The sequence below is a fragment of the Heliangelus exortis genome, chromosome 7 (assembly GCF_036169615.1).
Source record: "Heliangelus exortis chromosome 7, bHelExo1.hap1, whole genome shotgun sequence".
Taxonomy (NCBI): domain Eukaryota; kingdom Metazoa; phylum Chordata; class Aves; order Apodiformes; family Trochilidae; genus Heliangelus; species Heliangelus exortis.
This window is the reverse complement of record NC_092428.1, coordinates 4,522,983-4,541,542: the sequence shown is the minus strand read 5'-3', so window position 1 is coordinate 4,541,542 and position 18,560 is coordinate 4,522,983. Positions and strand designations below refer to the sequence as shown.

Genomic DNA, 18,560 nt, shown 5'->3' with positions numbered 1-18,560 from the left:
CCTTTTAGGAGATTCATACCTTCTTAAAACTGTAAGCTGTTATTAATAGTGTTACTTTGGGAAGTGATAAAGCAGTAAAGACATAGCAAAATTCATAAACTGATAAATGTATTTATAACCAGCATAAAAAAAAAACAAACCTGGAGCCATGTTTCTGGGCATTCCACATGAATTCTTACTAACTACAGAAAGACTCATTTCTCCATATGCACATGGATATGATTGCAGGTACAGTTAGAGCTGTGTCTAAAACATAAAATAACATTACAACAGTTTGAAGAATTCAAGAAGTCTTGAAGTGGATATGCCATACAAAGAACAGTGTTTTGGCAGCTGAACAAGTAATAAACCTTATTAAAAGGTGAGTCAGCAACAGCTAAATTGTATTTATACTTTCATGTTATTATTTTACAAAATATGGCGCATGCCTCCCATACTGAAAACAGGAATTTTCTGGGAAAATTAGGAATATTCAGCTCAGTGTCAGTGAATATAGTTAAAATACAAGGAAAAAATGTCCTAGCCCAGGCAAATATTAAAAAAAAAAAAAAAGAAAAAAAAAACCCAACCCTAAAACCCAAGCACTACCCTCTGTTTACTCTCCTTTAAACTCAGTGTAATACCTCTTACAGTTGCTTTGAATTATCATACCAAATGTAAAAGTTTTCCATAAGTTTTATTGTAAGCCATGTTTATATATCTTGGAGTTTGACATTTATCTGAGAACTATTCCTTTCACCCTTTTCCAGTTTTTGGGGTACATTTTCAGCCTATTTGCAGACACGAGCTAGAACGTGTGCCCACTGAAACCCCAGCAGGCAAGGAGACTTTCCTCTAGACATTTTTTAATGAAAAATACCAACAGTTTGACTTGCTACAAACACCTTACACTGGGAATCTGTCCTTCCTGAGTCTAACCAAGCCCTACAAAACCCTTTCAACCCCTCTCTGAGGGGCCAAGCTGTGGGATTCCTCACCAGCCACGGGCTTGAGCTCTGCAGTGGAGCAAGCAGCTCCTTAGTGGGTTTCATAGAATCATAGAATCATAGAATTAGCCGGGTTGGAAGGGACCTCAGAGATCATCAAGTCCAACCCTTGACCCACCGGAGCAGTTGCTAGACCATGGCACTGAGTGCCACATCCAGTCTTTTTTTAAATGTCTCCAGGGACGGAGAATCTACCACCTCACCGGGCAGTCCATTCCAATGCCTAATCACCCTCTCCGTGAAGAAATTCTTTCTAATATCTAACCTAAACTTCCCCTGGCACAACTTAAGACTGTGTCCTCTTGTCTTGTTGAAGGTCGTCTGTGAAAAGAGTCCAGCTCCCACCTCGCTACAGCCTCCTTTCAGGTAGTTGTAGACAGCAATGAGGTCTCCCCTGAGCCTCCTCTTCTTCAGGCTGAACAGCCCCAGCTCTCTCAGCCTCTCCCCATAGGGCCTGTGCTCGAGTCCCTTCACCAGCCTGGTTGCCCTCCTTTGGACCTGCTCCAGGACCTCTACATCCTTCTTAAACTGAGGGGCCCAGAACTGGACACAGTACTCGAGGTGTGGCCTCACCAGCGCTGAGTACAGGGGAAGAATCACCTCCCTGGACCTGCTGGTGACGCTGTTTCTGATACAGGCCAGGATGCCATTGGCCTTCTTGGCCACCTGGGCACACTGCTGGCTCATGTTCAGTTTCTTGTTAATGCAGACTCCCAGGTCCCTTTCTGCCTGGCTGCTCTCAGGCAGAAATGCTCAGCATCCTTTTTAAACCCTCTCTCAAATAAAGAAGCACCCCTAGATAAGCAAAGGAGCCCACACGCTCAGGAAAAGTAGAGGCTGTGATTTATGAGACAGAAATAGCAGCATGACTGAGACCCAAGTACACGAGATGACACGTGCAGCTGTCTAAATAGCTCTGCTGTCAGTGTCACTGCCTGCTAACAGCATTCCCTTCTGCTTGGCCTCACCTCTCCACTTTACACAAGAGCTTAAAAATTCAGGCACTTCCAGCTCTATCCAGACTTAAGCAAATAGGAAAAAGAGCCACACAGCTAGTTAGGGTTTCCTGGACTTGGGAAAGGATTCAAGAAACCTTGGGTCATGCGGGAAGAATGCAAGAATCTCTGATTTCTGGGTGCTAATTTTATTTTTGAAATTATTTATAATTTATAATATATGTAATTATAAATTATTATAAATACGGTGCCACATTTTTATTATCTTCCCATTCTTGAGGGTCTTCTCAGGAAAATAAGCAGGAAAGAAAAAGCATTTACATCTCATGTACAGCAACAATTAACTTAAAATTGTGAAAAATCTCAGCAGAGGATTCTCCCTTTACATGGTGTCTCTACAAGATTATATTTTACTGAAAAAACTCCTTTCTGGGGAGGCACTGCATGTATTTTGGGTACTTCTTTTCTGTTTGACATGCTCTAGAACAATTTCAAGCACACCAACACTAATTAGAAACCTACCAAATGATTTACCAGCCCAGCAGAAGTCTGCCCTGGTGCTGTGATGTCTCCTAATTTTACAAACCTTGCCTTGATTTCAAGGGAAGAAAACTCCATTTTATTTTGAGACTTATACTCTATACTTGTGTTGTAAACCCAGCATAATGGGGTGGATCCAGCATCTTATCACTTCAGTCACTTCCTCATTAGCACCCATGCAATCAATAAGAAATTAAAACCCAGAAATACCAGCTAAGCCACCTTTCCTTTCTAAGTGATTATGTGTGTGTCCCTGCAACAGAGTTACTCAGTGACAGCAAAATTCAAACCATTTTATATTTATTTATATTTATCATAAATTTATTTAAATATTTGTTTAAATTTATTTAATTTATTTAAATTTATGTAAATATATAAATTTGTTATTTATTTGCTTGTTATATTATTGTTATTGTATTTACTATATTTGTTTATATTTATATTTTTATATTATATTTGTTTATATTATATTTATTTATATTTATTTTTATTTATTTATTTATATTTATTTATTTTTATTTATTTATTTATATTTATTTATATTTTATAGATTCTGGATGCTATCACATGAAGCTGGACCTAGACTTCAGTTTCAGATTCTAATCCAGAACAATTCTGGACAAACCAAGTCAAGAAAAAAAAATAAAAAGAATAATAAGAAATTAAAATAAAATAAAAATTACTTAACTATGGCACCAGAAATGAGGCAAATTCAGCAAAATACAGACCACTTTAATCAACAAGGGAGCTAAAACAGAGGAGAATTTCTCTACCTTGTTAGCCTAAGACATATTTAGTGGAACATATTTAGTCTTTTCTGGGGGACTCTGCTTCACACGATGAACAGAGGAGCTCACACTGCAGACATCAGCAGCCAAACACCTGGGCAAATCCCTAAAAGAATTTCTGCACTTCTGTACCTTCTCCTGAGATGTTTAGGCAGGCAACAGAAAGCTCCTTCTCACAACTAACATCATTCTGGGTGGAGTGAGCACTCCTGTTCTCCTCTGAGCTTTTGCAGACATAAAAGAAAATACAGATGTTCAGCCCTTTTTAGCAGCTTTAAATTCTCTTTAGAAAATGTCATTGCTTCGAAGGAACTTAAAGGGAGCCCTCAAAAAGAATGCAGAAAAATCACCTACTGAAAGCAGTCATCTCTAGGCCAACACATCAGTAAAGCACCAAAACCAGCCAGAGCCCATAAAAATCCAGCAGCTCAAAGGTTTGTGACATTTGCTTTTAAACAAACCAAAAAACTAAAGGAAAATAAACTTCCCTATCTGCAGCTTAGAAGGAACCACCATATATATATATATGCCATTAAAGAATGAACCATTCTAATTCAGGTAATAAATAAATTAAAACAAAAATTTAAAAATAAATAAAAAAAAGAAGTCATCTTTGTGTCTGCCAGCCTAAGCACAAATCCCAGAGTCCAAGATTCCTGCTTGGAATTTCTGTCCCACCTGCACCTTGCCCCACTCAGGCACCTGGGCAGGTGAGGGTATGGAAAGGCTATTTTGATGGAAACCCACAACATCTGTGCAAATTAATGAGTTCAATTTAATTACCTCCCAACAGAAAGATTAAATAGGGTGCAACTGGTGATATAAAATCATCCTAATGGGTTCCACTGCTTGAATCCACAGCTCATCAAGTTGAATTGCTTTTTAAACAGTGGAAATTCAAACAACTCCCCTGAGAAACTATCACAATTCCCATCTCAATCAAATGCTTTGTAATAGTTACATATAAAATGGGATTTTTGAGGAGGGAGAGTAGATTATTTCTTCTCCTTTCATACCTATAAGAAACTTGGTATTATCAGAACAGGAATACTGGCATGAACTGAGGATGAAAAGCACACCATGCAAATATATTGCAAATAACTCAAAACTGCATTTTTTTTAATAAAAGCAATAGCTAAGAATCTTGTCTGCTTAAAAGTAGCAGGCCAGTTAGGCTATTGTCAAGTTTTTTACAAACCCAGCCTTCCAGAAATAAATTTGCAAGTATGTCAATGCCTTGAAAGTAATCTAAAGGAGCAATTAATTTATATTTTGCAGCATGCTCCCAAAGAAAAAATTTCAAATTCTGCTGCTAACTTTAAGTATTCAAGTGTGCCTGAATTCAGAATGGGCCAGAAATCCTTTACACAGTTTCTACTTGGGTGTGAACAATTTTTGAGCAAAAATCACTACCGAGTTGAAGGAAGTCCTAATTTCAGCAAAGTCTGTGTATTTTAGGTTTTTTAAAAATCTACACTGTTACACAAAACCAATCCCCATCATTTCACATGTATATATGAAGAAGTTCACAAAATATCACACACTGAGAAGGCTTTTGCCATGACCTCTGACCACCAGACTCAACTTCAACTATTTTCACTTCATGTCTCCAAAAGAAAAAAAAATTTGAAAAAATACCTACTTAGAGACACTGACAAGTCCTATCTCTCAAGTGATTAATGTGCAGACAGTTGGCCAAAAAAAGGAAAAAAGGGTCCATTTTATCTGCTCAGTGGGCAAGCAAACATTTGTGAGGACAATTGGTATCTGTGCAAGGTGGTCAGAGACTGAGTGGTCCCCAGGTGTTAAATAGCAACTGGAATTTGAAATGAAATCCTGGGGCTGTCAGCAGCAAAGCTTCACTGAACTGGTGCTACTGCAAGAAAGGCAAAGGGAAAATGCAAATAAAATACCTGGATGTCTTCTCAGTAGCAGTTCTGTCTGGTTAATTTTATTTTTGCTGATCAATACCGTAACAATAAAGCATTTCCAATATTGGTTCTGTGTAATTCTTCTTCATTAAATCATACTTGCATGAAAGGAAATCAAACTCACACAGCTTTAGCTTCTCTTCCAGGTGACATCAAAGACTCAAACAGGAGGCAAGGGAAAAAAAAAAAAAAAAAAGGAAAAAGAAAAAAACCACCCTGCACAATGTTAAATACCTAACAGGAGATGACAAATCAAATGGGAATTACTGTGGTAAAAACATAATTAAAAACTTGATTGAAGTTAAACAGAATTTACATAACACTGCAAATTAACTTTACGCTGAAAGTATTCACTGGGAATGCAATAAAAAGGCATTTCATTAGTAATCTATATTTAAACAATACGTACAATAGAGTTGTTTTAATGAGAAACTTTGGGGTTTTAATAACAGCAGTTTCCAATGGCTGCCAGGAGACAGACACTGCTATCACTTAGATTGCTCCTCACAAACAAGCTTCAGCAAAACCATGTGTGGGTTGGCAGCACAGGTTGGGGCTCATTAGAAATTAATTGAGAGGGCCAATGCAGAGCTCTGGGCCTCCATTCAGTGTGTGCCTTCCCCCCTCCTGGCATGGGATAACCTGACCTCAGCAGCACCAGGCTTCTGGTTTGCTTTCCTAAAGAATGTGTTATTCTCCAAGTTTTCAGGGATGTACATCTGTCACTGACATTCCCTTCACATCTCTTTGGGACAAGGGCTGGTGGTGATGGTGATGAAGAATCCCATTGCAGTCATTAACTAAGTCTGCAGTGTTACTGGGATAACACTAATAAGGCACCCAGACTCCTACCATTAATCTCCCAATGCTCAAGTCAAAGGAAGCACTTAAGAGATGCACTGTTCCAGTCCCTACAACATGAGGGAGAACATATATTCAGTTTTTCCCAGGTTTCAGATGGAATTCAGAAAGATCCAATACACTTAAGTTCTCACTTCTTCCTGAACTCATACAAACATGTTTTGGTCTTTTTCAAGCCACAGAATTTTTTACAAATTCTGCTGAAAGCTTAACAGGCAACAAATTCTTTGGTCACCTTTATAAACAGCCCAGGTATCTCCTCAGGTCACCCACCCACAACCTTAAAAACTGTGTCATACAACCCATGGGGTAGTTTACACCAGTGTTGTTTTCCATATTTTAATTTTCAAACCAAGTGACAAAGATCTCAATTCCAAGCAAGGATTCAGCTCCCCTGAAGATGCAGACAAACATTCCTTGCCCTTTTCTTCTCAGAACTGGCTTTTCAATATAACCAGGCTGCCATCTCTACCTTTCCCTACTTAAAGCACTTTTTATGAAGCCCACCCCAACCAACAGTGACTCTGAAAGAAAAATAATCAAGAGGAAAAAATTAATCAAAATCTCTTACAAAAATCAAATATGGGAAATCTGACTGACTTTCTGACATAATACAATTAACTATACATTATACAACTTTCCCATATATATCTGCTGTGTGCCTGAGATGCTTTCCCATCAAATTGAGTTTGTTTGGGGTTTTATTGTCACTAAGAAAGAACACAAGCAAATGGTGTTTCATCCTGGGTTTGGCTGCTGAGCTGCACTGAATATATACATAGAGATTAATTTCCTGGAATTTGTTGAAAATTTGGTAGATAGCACTTGTTGAACACTTGTAAATTGCATCACTTTTACTTTTTATGTCCAAAAAAGCACAAGTTCTAGGATTTTTTTCTATGTGTATTTTTAAAAAAAAAAATAAATGAGAGGACAAGAAGCAAACCAAACACTCTATCTTGCCTATACACATTAATACCAACATCATCTCCATGCATGGGGGTTTTGGGAACAGAAAGGAGATGGCTGATTGCACTTGCTAGCCAGTGCTAACTATGATAAAATGCAACCTCAAATAAAATACCATAAGGAGAACCTCACTGCATTTACTTTAGAAGGCACATGAAAAAGGTAAGAGGGACATTATTCCAGCAACTGTGCTACTGACCTAAATCGTCAGGCTCTGTATTGCTCCTCTGCTAGAGGCTACAACTTCCAGGTTTAAAATAATTAATGCAAATCACCCTATCCAAAAAATACCTGACACGTGCACCTGTTCATCTCATAGGTTTGCCATGGCATTAATAAAATTCAGATGATCTTCCTGCCTCCTGCATCTTGCACCCCGTTCTGCTGTTATGTCAAACTGCAGAAATTATCACAAATTCAGTGGCTTTAGAAGAGAGAGGGAGGGAGCCCCATATCTCCCAGAGTTCAGGCTGGTGAGATAAACAGCAGTGTGATAAACACCAGGAACCTTCTCCTGGAGGAGGAGGAGATCCTCCCACAGGGTCAAGTTTGTTGTGCCAAGGGCAGATTTCTCCACCTGGCAGAGAAGGAGGCACAAGGTCAATGAGCTCAGGAGAAAGCAATTGCCCCATCAGTTCTGAGAAGATGATTCAGCCACCAGAGAGCAAGCAGTGCTCAGGGCTTCTCCTTTTCTAATGCAGGGGATTTACACTCAAGAGACTGCAGCTCCCATGCAGTAGCCACCCAGGCTGGGAAGATTCCACTTTCACCATGGGGCCAAGAGGAGGGAGATGTTTCTAAAAGCCTTTTCCATGCAAGCCTCACTCTGCATCCTGAGGACAAGACACAGCCTAACGGTGATGCTGGATTTAGGGGCAAAAGGACATAATTATAAATGTGAAAAATGGTGTTGCAATTAGAGCTACAGGCCCAGCCAAGCCTGCAAGCCCACTGGGCTATCTATGCACTGGGCAAACAAGTGAACATGAAAGGATCTGGATTTCAAAAAGCTTGTAATTCAACAAATTAAGAGAGAAGACTCATTGCCTTTTTTTTTAAGGCTACTTATACAAAACTTGAACATCCACAATACACCAACAGATGAGTCTTGGTCAAGATGTGGCAAGCTTTATGGTTTTCTTTGGACAGTAGCTATCAAACTAGTTATGCTCTAGGATACTCTAAGATAAACCATGGCTTGGAATTCATATGCTTGGAAAAGGGGTATTGCAGAGCCTGTGATGAGTGGAAAACTGAATATTCAAATATACTCTCTTAGGTTACTGAACACAGGTTATCAATATGGCAGGAAAAGCTTCCTCAAAACCTGTAACTTTTGTACCACTCCACCATGCACAATAAAGTTCCATCTTCTTTTCCTTCCAAGGATATGTCACCCTGGCCAGCAGGTAAAGCATTTGCTTGGATCTGAAGAGGATATCTGTGGTGTACAGGGACAGTAACCACTGGTTCACCCAGGGCCAAGACAGCTCTGTCTCCATGGAACATGTTATTTCTAAAGTTGGATCAGTCCACACAATGTCAGCCCAGCTGTATCTCTGCAGACATCCCAAAAATCAGAAGCAAGGGCTGCTTTCCCACACATCAAAAGCTCAAGACTGTCCTGTTGCATCATCTCGTTTTCCAAAGTCAAGTTAACCAACAAAAAGTTCTCACTAACCTAAATCCATTCCAAATGATACTGATCAAGAAGAGACAAGAAACAAAAGATTGATTCCTTAACCAAATGAACAGGAGGACACCATGGGCTGGGTCCTACAACAGTCACCTCCCAGGAGGTGTCTTTGTTCAGGTAAAGCTGTTTCACAGTAGGGACAAGAGAAAATCAGTTCCAAACTCCAGTGGAAATTCTGTTTTCCAAAGCAGAACAAAAACCACAACAAACTAACAGAAGCCAAGTGGCACAAATGCTGTCCCCAATCTCAGGCTAACCTCTTCCCTGAGGTTTTACCTTTCAGCCATGAAGCATTTAGCATTTCAAACAACCACTTTGTTTTGGGTCACTTGCCAGACACTCTTGGCAAAACAAGACAGTTGAAGACAAACAGATCTCACTCATTCAAAAGGTTTTTTCATTAACAACATAAGTTATGGGTTAAAAGTGACAAAAAAACCACTCTTCCCTCAAAAGATGCAGACCTACCTCTTTCTGTACAGACTTAGTGACAGGTTGTGTAGCTAAGAATTTTTCAGAAACTAAGAAAAACTGATTTAACTGACTTGCCAGATTTTACTCAAGGAAAACAAAAAGTAATTTGTCATGTCTGAAAGTCCTAGTCAATGCAAGAGGGAGAGGCCAGTATTTTAAATGACCATATAAAGCTTTTTCTGTCTTTTCCCCCAGCCTCAGGGTCATCTCATGCAACAGCCACCTCCAGAACTGTACTCTGACCTAACATTAAGTGTGGATTTATTTTAGACAACACTTACAAATAAAAAAATGTTAATGATGTGGCAGAAGCCTCTTTTAAATGCCATCTTCCCACTTCCAGCAAGCTTACTGGAAATAACATCAACTCAGTAGTCTTCAGGAAGTAAGTGTCTGAGTTAGTACATGTTAGTGAATTCAAAAGGTCTTCTTTAAATCTAGTAATTATACTTAATTTCCTACACAAAGGTCATCATTAAATTCTTTAGTTTTGTATTTCAACCGATAAATACTTGAGCAGTAATTTACTTAATATATGGCATCATACCACAATATTATTTACCTGCAAATAGCAACACTGCACGGATTTTAACAGCGTGAGTTGGAAGCTATACAGTATTTTAGCTACTGTGTACACACTTTGGCCATTTTTAGGTCATATTATATCTTTTAAAATGAGAAGAAATTCCAAATCTAAGTCTCTTTTAATACTTTAAATCAAAACAAATGAGATGGAGTAAAAAAGGTGAATAATTTCAAGCTGTGAGACAAGAGGGAGAACAGTAACTGAGGTTGCAGCAGGGCAGTCTGCATAAAAACAAAGCAAAAAAGATTTCTAAGAGGCATTACAACCCAACTGATAACACCACAACAGCACCATCAGGATCTAGTAAGAAGGCCTCAAGTTTAATATGGCTTTGACAGAAAAGGGGGCTATTTATCCCACAAAGATCCTGGTTTTCCCACCTCTAGTCTGCAGGTCAGATGGATAAACCAGAACTGACAGGAATGTCCCATGAGATGAAGCACACGGGGTGACTACTACAGGATAGACCACAAAAAGCTGGCTTGCTGATGGAAAGGGAAAAAATAAAAGAAATGTTGAAATTGTTGCTTAGACTTAAAAAATCCCATGCCATTAAAGGAAAGGCATAAGGGAAAACCTGGAAACCCATGGAAGCAAGATTATTATAAACCAAAAAAGGGAAAAACTTACTGTCTCCCAATCTCAAGTGTGAGTGTTCCAAACTCTGATCCTCTGAGCTTACAAAGTCATATCCAGATTTATTCACTTCTGTGTTTGCATTGACAGCCTGAAAAAATTGTGTCCCTTCCCTCTCACTGGGCCTAAAGATTTAAAAGACCTGAAAAATGCATCCAACAACTGCAAAATCCTGCAACATTGATCTTGACCTTTTGCAAGGGGAGAAGAAAATCTCATAGGTGGTATCCAAACAGCAAACTGGAACAACATCCCACTGGCACACCACTGCAGTGTTTGCCTTGTTCCTTGGGAAGCAGTCATGGAATTGAATTGAAATACAAATTAGATACAGCAAGCAATGGATTATTTTTCATGCAGGACAACAAGAACGAAAAAAAAAAAAAAAATTTATCCTGATTTCTGTTTTTCCAGTTGCACAACAATTGGATGGAAGGAAGCCTTGGCCCCTGCAGAAGCCACAGTCTTGTTGAGACCCCTGAGAGGGATGGGGGGTGCAGAAGGTGCACATAGGCTGAGGATAAAGGGATGGGGCAAGGAGGAGGCATTTGGAAATGAGGAGAGGAGGAACTTGGCTTTATTGGACCAGAGGGGTTTAGTACTCTGAGTTCAGGCTCAGAGAACACAGCTGCAAGTTATAAATGTTGAGGCAGGCCAAGGAGAGTGGCATCCCCTCCAGGCTGCCAAATTCCAGGCAATTAGAGCCAGCAGTGCCCTGGGCTCCCTGGACAGAGGGACAGCAGCAGGGGGGAAGAAAACAGAGAGGGGAGGAGAGCTGCTTCATGGCAGCATGGTAAATCAATTGCTTTTTTTCTTTCCACTGCTGAATATTATTAGGGTCTCTCACTGGCTTTTATGAATGTTTGCCTCACACCATCATGTATTTGCCAGAAATCAATAGTCTCTTAGCCATGCAAGCCAATGTCACCACCCTTCCAGCTTGCAGATCCAACTAACACTACCCACTGCATCCAGAACAGGAAAACTGGTTTCTTTCTTGTCACATTTCATACAAATCTTCAGCTAGGAAAGTGGAGATAAATACACATATTTCAAGGCAGCTGCCAAAAGCTTTTATATCAAATGCTGTGTCTTCAGATATGGTTTTTGACTGAGCAAGTATGGAGGGACCATTACAGCCCTTCATTAAAGCAACAGCTCAGACCAGGGATATGAGCATTTTGAATTGCCTCATCAGGATGTGCTGGGGATGGGTTGTTCTCAAGAGAATTGGAAGGAAAAGAAAGATGCTCCTATACAATTCAACTGACAGTAGCAAAAATTCCTATTCTAAGTACAAGTGATATAGAGAGATCTCTTAGATACACATATAATAAATACGATAAAATTTTAATTCACAAGAATAAAAAGCAGAAGAGATACCATGCTTGCAATTAAGACATTAACAAGACATGTTAGTCTACTTGTCTCATGGCTTTCTCCACAAACTCTCTTTAGTCCTCTCTCAGTCCTCTGCTGAGCCATCCAAATCCCAGTCTCCAGCCTTTGCTCCAAAGTTTAAGCCAAGTTCTCTACGATTTTTTTTTCTCTATGTTAAAATAGCTTGTAGTTCTTTCTCTCTTTGCCACAGAACCTCCAAAAGCAGGAATAACCATTTGAGGTACTATCTGTATATCCCCCCCCAAGCCTCCATACTCTTCAGTTTTGCTTTGCTTCATTAAACAATTCTCTGCTCTAAAGGGAGCAATCTTTCCACCTTCTCTAATTTATCTCCATTTCCTATTTATCCCCTTATTCTGGATCTCCCAGGGGGCAGCATCTGAAACTGCTCTTCTGAATTCCCAAACCCCATCCCAAATTGCCTGCAACCATGGAGGTTGCATGGAGGAGATCTGCCATGCTTGGCTTTCAGAGATTCACACTGCTCCCTCTGACCCTTCCCAAAAGAATAACTTGGCATCCAGGTGATGGTGCCTGAGGGGCTGCTGGCAAAGCTTGAGTAAGAAGTGCTTGTTCATCAACCAGAATAGAGAGTATCTGCTGCAAAAAACTTCCAGGGAAGTACAAGTCTGCAGGAGGTCCCCTGCACATGCAAGTAAATCACTTTTTTTCTTCCCATGGATACTGACTACATTTTACCATAAGTTCCTATGACTACATCAAGAGATGCTAAAAAAACACCCCAAAACTTTAAATAACCAACAAGTCCACCTGGAGTGAAACCTTCTTTTTCCTCTATACAGCATGGAGTAAACAAGCCAAATGTAGATTTTGTACACAACTTCACCCATGAAGCAGCTACTGAACTTTCTCCAGAGTTTCAGTTCCCTCAGCTGCCTCACTGAGGAAAAACTGTGATGGAAACAGCCCAGATGGTACCCACCAGCCCCTGCCCACCTCCCCTCCCAGGAGCACCACTGAGCCAGAGCAGAAATCTCACCAGAAATGATCACCAGAGGCCTTTGCCCAGCTCTGGGGTAGGTTACAAGTCCATTTTTTTTCCAGGATTGCCTCTTCCTGTGAAGACAAAGGGTGGATTGTAACCTTGCTCCTGCGCCAGGCAAACGTGGGAGAGGAAGCGCCCGCGCTTTGCCCCAGAGGGACCCTGCTGCTGTCTGATACTCCTCTGCAAATGGGCAGAGTGCCAATTTCCACTCTGTCAGGGCTAGTAAATTTTATGTTCCTAATGCTTGGTTGGTGAGAAGAAAATAACAGGCTCCTTCATGAAAAGGCCAGGGTTGGTAGAGCAAAACAGCAAACCTTGGAGCTGCTCTGAGCAGAGCTGGAGCTGCCAGCCAGGGCTCAGATTGTACCTCTGCAAAGTCAGAAAACTGCTTTTTTTGGGGGGAGAGCCATCATCCAAACCACAGCCTGAGATAAACCAGGATCTGATGAGTGCCACAGCCCCTTTGACACCCAGGCTTACCATCTCCCCATGTTTACAGAGTAATCAGTTTAGCCTCCCCAGCTGGCTGCATCCCAGGCAGCTGCTCCTCAGGGGTTGCACTTTCTTAAAAAGCCTCCAGAACAGACACCCAGGGCTCTGTAATTTTGTCCACTCAGCTCAGGCTGCCCAAAAGAAGACAAGAGGTTAACTTTGACAATTCCTTACTCTTTTAGACCGAATGCTCAGGATTTAATTAGTTATTTTCAAAGGACAGTCTTTCATGTACACCTAAAAGTTGACAGTTCCTACCGGAACAATTATGGTTTGCTTTTATTTTAAATTAAACTGAGTATTATAAAAATATTTCCATTTCTGATTTTTTTGAAAGGTTTTCTCAGACACTGAAGTTGATATACTTGTAATAAACAGAGTCTTGTTTTAATTCTGACTTATTTTAACAAATAAATTATATAAATAGGCTTCTTTGATTGCTCAGAGCATCAAGCATTAAGTACTGGGGCATAGCTTTAGGCATAATTGTACTACTGAATTCATCAGCTGCCTAATCATCATTCATTTTGCATCTATTTCTGCTAATTAAAAAGAGAAGAACTCCTAACAACTTTTACATAAATACTGTATTTGTTCTCCACAAAGACGCAAAGCTAATTTGCCAGTGATTAACCCATTATCTCAGTTTATAGCTGCCACTCTGTAAGGACCAGCACTGGAAACCACCAGGAAAGGAAAAAATAAAATAAAAACAAAAAAATAAAGAGGCCAAGCAAGGTCCATCACCCATTACCTGCTGCCCCTGTGTTTGTCTGACCTGGGACAGGAAAGGTCCCAAGCCCTATGCTGTGCACACCCACTCTGCTGGCTCCACAGATGGGGGGTGAGGGATGGGTCCCAAGGGGAAACCTCTCCTTAAATGACTCAGTTGGAGAGCAGAAAACCTGCTGGCCACCAACAATCTGCCAGGAGAGGCTGTGCAGCCTCACAGACCCTCTGCTCCAAGCTGGAAATTAAATTCCAGCGTGTTCCCTCTGCCCTTGTCCCTTCCCCTGAAGTCCAGTATAATGCAGACTCCACAGCAGCATTCCCTCTGCTTAGAACCCTAATATCAAAATCTTTTGCTTTCAAAGCACAGCTGTCAGCTTTTCAAGACCTGTCCTTTTCTAAGAGGGAAAACCCAGCCAGGTCTCAGAAGCAGAGGGAGAAGTCCCTCAGGTACCAGCTAATCCCATGCTGAGATCATCCCCACCAACTCTGCAGACCCCTCCAGATTCAGCTGCCAGCACGTGGATTTGTTTAATTTGAGGAATGGAGCTTTAACCTGTTCAATCGAGATGAATTTTCACCAATTTCAGTGCACAGCTGCTGCCAACCTTGTCCTTGTTCCAAAGGTACAAGCAGCAAAAGCAGCTCTTAAAGAATGAACAAGGGTGACACCACCAACATGAGATTTGGGGGCAAGTCTTGTTTAGCTCTCCATAAATTTTCTATTAGAGTATCAATTAGAGACATGACCACTCCCAGATTCTCTGCTCCCCACAGGTGATAGAAGGATAAGCAAATCAGTTCCATGGGCAGGGATAGGCATTTAAGATGATTATGGCACCATGGATTTTTGTCAAAAAAAAGGAAAAACCAGCCTAGTCATATTCACTTTTGAATACTCCTTTTTTGGCCAAATTTATTAACATCCTCAAATGGGAGAGAAGGTAGGAGAGAGAATGTTGTCTCTGCAGAGCCAAAACATGTGTTTTTTTAATAAAATGGACAGAAAGAGATCAGTGAGTATTTGGTGAGGTGCAAGTGATGCTCATTTCTCAATCAGCCTCCTTCCTGGATTGAAAACTCCACTCTGCAAACAGAATGTGTTGCAGCACATAGACCACAGCTTGAGGTCTGTTTTCTGAAAACCTTATTTCACTGGTTATTTGGCTGCTGCTTTTAGAAGCTTCAGTACCAGAGTCAAGACTTGACCTATCAGAAGAACTGATGAAGCTTTCACATCCACTCCTTATCATCCTTCCTGCAACAGAGACTCTGCACACAGGACAGACAAATTAATTATTATTGGACCACTGATTTCCTCTCCCAAAGCTCAAAAAAACCCCTTTCTCTTGCTATGTGACTGGAAGGGATTCTCATCCCAGGAATGACACATGCAGTCTGCTCAACCAGGAGAGGATGTCCTGGGACATAGATTGATGTCATGACAGGGGACCAAAATACATTCTGGTCCTACAGTCATGGTAGTGTTTTCCATGAACAGTCCTGAGTCATAACAGAGAATCCTCTACTCCTTTTGAAGGCACTACAGAACCTGTCCCAAATTAAATTTTCATGACAAACACCTAAATTACCCCATTAGAAATACAACAGAGTCAAAATCATAGAATCATAGAATTGGCTGGGTTGGAAGGGACCTCAGAGATCATCAAGTCCAACCCTTGATCCACTACTGCTGCAGTTCCCAGCCCATGGCACTGAGTGCCACATCCAGGCTCTTTTGAAATATCTCCAAGGACGGAGAGTCCACCACTTCACTGGGCAGCCCATTCCAATGCTTGATCACCCTCTCTGTAAAGAAATTCTTTCTAATATCTAACCTAAACTTCCCCTGGCACAACTTAAGACCATGCCCTTTTGTCTTGTTGAAAGTCGTCTGGGAAAAGACACCAACCCCCACCTGGCTCCAACCTCCTTTCAGAGAGTTGTAGAGAGTGATGAGGTCTCCCCTGAGCCTCCTCTTCTCCAGCCTCAACACCCCCAGCTCCCTCAGCCTCTCCATATAGGGTCTGTGCTCGAGTCCTTTCACCAGCCTGGTTGCCCTCCTTTGGACCTGCTCTAGGACCTCGATATCCTTCCTGAAGTGAAGGGCCCAGAACTGGACACAGGACTCGAGGTGTGGCCTCACCAGCGCTGAGTACAGGGGCAGAATCACTTCCTTGGATCAATTACCTTGGGTAGACTTTGTTCTAAGTAGGTAGCAGGGCTGGAAGGATGACGTTTTTAGAGGAGTGGGAAAAGAAGTATTTGAAGTAAAGAGAGAATCCTACAAAAAATTTCCTGTATAGCCAACACGAACTTGATGCACCGGGAAAGGTGCAACTCAGCACAACTGCAGAGGCTCTGGCTAACAGTGCATGAAGTTAAGCATAAGCATGATTGCATCCTTAGTGGGAGAAAGCACTATTTACAACAGCAATTCATGGTTCCATAGTTAATATAGCTGCAAAAACAGTTTCACCCTGATAGGGAATAAAATTTCCCTGACCTCCCCCCCTCCTGTACGTGAATACGAAGAATACTGAAAAGCACAGCACTAATTCTGGACTTGATTAAAATACAGATTAAAGCAGCACACTTTTTATAAAAAACAACTTCTTTGCCTCCACTTGATGCAGAAAGCACTTCAATAGGATTTTGAATATGCAAAATTAACCAAAAAGAAAAGATTTTGGCAGCTACCATTTATTTTACGCCACAAGGAAATGTGCTCAAACAGACAAAATGCAGAAGAATTAAGTACAGGTTTTCATTAATGTTTACAGAAAAGGCAAGCCACAAACACTTCAGAAAATATGTATTTACAAAACACATGATATTTAGCTGACTGCATAGCCCAGCTAAGAGTAGATTATAATCTTACTTTAAAACCTGAATAATAGATAACATCTTAGATACCAACTTTTTACAGAAAACATTCCTAGAGGATATAGGAACAGTCTCACTAAGATCATGGCTGAAAGAATAATTACTAAATTCTCATCAAGTGAGAGCAGATTGCTTCTAGATTTCAAATCAGATTTTTGGCCTTGCAATTTATTCTGCAAAAATTCCCTGCATTTTTTTTAAACTTTAAGCTGGAGACATAAAACAACAAGGGGCACTTTCCTTCCTAAGCTACAGCCATGTGCTGCTTTAAAAAGATGCTGATTTACCTGATGAGAGGGATTTGTGCATTTGCTCAAGTGGTTACACCACTTCATGCTGATTTGTGGGTTGCAGAGTCATGTAGGAGTGCTGAGCTGAAGCAGAGGAAGAACAGCTTTGGTCCATGGATCAATAGAACTGCCATGTTCAGGGTTCAGTGATTTCTTTCTAAATGTTAAAGCTAAGTCAATGAACAGGCTGGATGCAGGGAACTGGGATGTCAGGCCCCAGCTCTCCCACACTTCATTATAAAAAATGACAGCATGGTTTTTTTTCACCTGCAGTATTCATCTGCAAAAAACACAAGGAAACCATTACATGTTCTTCCTGGGTACTAATACTGCTCCTAGAATGACAACAGAATCTTGAAGCTGCTGGAATATGAAGCACAGTGGGAAACCTTGGGTTGTTCAGATCAAAAATGCCCAAGAGATTGGTTTTACTTCCTTCTGGAATAGCTAAAATTTCAATTTCTGACTGGAAGCAATTTGGAAGGTTACGAAATACTGAGATTTTATCATCGAGCATCAATTCACATCCTAATTTCCAATCACAGTATTAAACACTGTGTCAATGACCTGAACCAGAAAAGAGGAATTTGTGATAAGAGAACAATTAAAATTTTAAGTTTTTGCTGTTCCTCTTATCACAAATGCTGTAATAATGGCTACTTAAAAAAATGCCAGTCAGTAAAAGGATACACACTTAGTGATGGCATTAAAATTACACTTAGAATTATAATGTGTGGTATCTGAATATACACATAGCTGATGAGAAATAATAATATTCATGAACATTTTATTATGATATTTCCTTAATGGAAATAATGTCTATTTAATACCATTGTATAATTACAAATCATGTAACAGTATTGTTAAATATTACAATAGAGTGAAAAGAACAATTTAAACTTCAAGGTTTTTTGCAGTAACATTTCATGTCACAGCATATCTCTTAACGTCCTCATTTTCTTACAATTGCAGTGTTAAAACTAAAGTGTTCCCCAACAGTCATGTGAAATACAAAACCTGGGAAAGGAATAAAGCACACACAATAAATGTGGAGAAAGTTTTGATTCTCTTTCCTACAGAGAAGAGTAACATGCCCAGGACTGGAACATTTACCTCTCCTCATTTACAAAGCAATTTTTCACACCTTTCCCATCAACTCCTCAAAGGCCCTCACCAGTTCTTCTTTTAGATGTTAAATTTATCAGTGAAATCACTGATGGACAGAAGGCAGTGGCCCATTCCTACAGCAACTTAATGGGGCCAGAAATTTGATTCTTAACACGCATAATCTCCTCTCCTAATTTTGTAGGTGGCAAAGTCATTCCCAAGTCTG

The 18,560-nt window shown here is 40.4% G+C and overlaps 1 protein-coding gene across 9 annotated transcripts in view; it reads right to left on the bottom strand.

The window, feature by feature from the left end:
- Positions 1-18,560, bottom strand: part of ZMIZ1 (zinc finger MIZ-type containing 1) — a 332,043-nt gene that overhangs the window by 234,637 nt on the left and 78,846 nt on the right. For 2 of the 9 annotated variants that reach the window (XM_071748299.1, XM_071748305.1), the window contains exon 3: positions 13,311-13,453. The exons of 6 other annotated variants lie outside the window; for them this stretch is intronic. The gene's annotated coding sequence lies outside the window, so the exon portion shown is untranslated. Of the gene's footprint in view, positions 1-13,310; positions 13,454-16,241; positions 16,336-18,560 lie in introns of all 9 variants that reach the window. One more of the 9 variants, XM_071748301.1, reaches the window with a different exon arrangement.